The following is a 2101-nucleotide window of genomic DNA, read 5'->3' as shown; positions in this document are numbered from 1 at the left end:
GTGTGGGATCAGGGGACCTTGGTGATTCCCATGTCCAGCCAGGGCCGGGCACCACTGACCCTATAGGGTAAATAGGTTGATCAAGGGCACACAGACTTGTAAATTTGCTAGACATTGCCCACTGACCTCCATGCTGCTCCATGGGGGTTTTGTCAATTCACACTCCCACCAGCAATGTACAAGAGGGCCTGGGTCTTCACAGCCTCCCCAGCAAAGTAGGCTGGTCAGAGGTTTTTATTTTTGCCAACCTGCTTGTTTATTTATTTATTTTTAAAGGTATCTGTTTTGCTTGAATTTGCATTTCTCTTACTAGGAGTTGAGGTTGGGCATCTTTTCGCATGTTTAAGATCATCTAATCTGTCTGGTCATGTTCTGTGACCATTTTTCTTTTCATTTTCTTTTTTTTTTTTTAAGATTGACTTATCTATATTTTAGCAAGACTAATTCTTTACTTGAGTTGCAAACACTTTTTACTGCTGTGTCTTTTAATTTTTACTCTTTGCATCACGTGGTATGGTATGGTTTTTTTTTTTTTTCTTGAATCACTTTTTATATGTTTGAATGTATTCATCTTTTCAATGGCTTTTGGATTTGGATTTGGGTAACATGGTTTGTGGTTAGAAGGAAGCTCCCCATATTTTCTTCTGGCACTTTTGTGATTTCCTTTTTTTGAGACAGAGTCTCGCTTTATCGCTCAGGCTTGAGTGCAATGGTGCGATCTCAGATCACTGCAACCTCTGCCCCCCTGGGTTCAAGCGATTCTCCTGCCTCAGCCTCCCAAGTAGCTGGGATTACAGTCGTCCACCACCATGCCTGGCTACTTTTTGTATTTTTAGTAGAGATGGGCTTTCGCCATGTTATCCAGGCTGGTCTTGAACTCCTGAGTTTATGAGATCCTCCCACCTCAGCCTCCCAAAGTGCTGGGATTACAGGTGTGATCCACTGCAACTGGTCTGATTTCCTTTATTTGTGTTTACATTTTTGATCCTTTTGGAATTTTCCCTGATCAATGGATCCATCTTTGTTCTTCTTTCCAATGGCCAATTGTCCCATTACGCTTATCAAAGAGTTAGGTAGGAACCGCTTTGTGAGGAATGAAATGAGAATTTCTTTTTGTCTTATAACAGCATCTAGCCTCTACTCTTCTGAAACTGTGTTCCTGTCCACCCACCCATTCAACTACCCATTGATTGACTGGTTGATTCGTTCATTCAATTTCTTGTTTTTGTTTTTTTGCTTGTTGAGAATTCTAATATTAATTGGACATTGTCCCTGACCTTTTGGGTTTCTATTTAGGATTTGTTTTTATCACTTAATGACCAAAAATGATGACATTTTATCGAATGTCTAGTATATTTGTTCCATGTGTCATTTCAATTAAACTTAAAACAAAGCAGTGATATCAGTTATACTATTTGTCCCATTTGAGGAGTCATTTAAGAGAGGTTTTGAGGCTTTCCAATGGCCCTTTAGTTGGAAAGTGGCAGTACTGGATGCAATTTAAGAGCCCAGCCTTCAGGATCCTGCCTTTTTACCTGCCTGGACGCTGTAACTGGTCTTTGTGGAATGCCTGGATGAGGGAATGAATGAATGAGTCAGTGAAGGAATGAGGAAGACAGAATGAGTCAGCTCTTGCTTTCAGAGGAGCCCAAAGGGAGAGGTTAAGATAGGAATGCAAATGACCAGAATCTAGAGTAAACAGAGAGCCCACCAGCGTTTTGGAAGCAGTCCACTTTCTACTTCTTCCTATTAAAAATGCTTCATTCTTTCCAATTCTTCCCCACCTAGAATCCACGGAACCAAACGCTGGGGTAGGTAGTGGCCAGCCTGTCTCCTTGGGTTTGATGCATTACGTCATCCACGTGGAGGTCCCCTGTGGAGCTCTGCAGCCCTGCAGCCTCGGGGCAGGGGCAAGGGGAGAATGAGGAAGGGGGAGAGGGGGAATGGGAGGAGGGAATAGGGGACAGGGAGGGAGGAGATGCCGGGAGGATAAGTGGAGAAGAGGGAGGGGAAGCCAGGGGGAAGCAGGGGAGGGGGTCAAGGAGGAGGAAGGAAGAGAGCTTGGGGAGAAAGAAATAGGGAGGACGAAGAAGTTTCGGGC

The sequence above is a fragment of the Mandrillus leucophaeus genome, unplaced genomic scaffold (genome assembly GCF_000951045.1).
Source record: "Mandrillus leucophaeus isolate KB7577 unplaced genomic scaffold, Mleu.le_1.0 Scaffold10, whole genome shotgun sequence".
NCBI lineage: Eukaryota > Metazoa > Chordata > Mammalia > Primates > Cercopithecidae > Mandrillus > Mandrillus leucophaeus.
Note: the sequence above shows the minus strand (reverse complement) of the source record.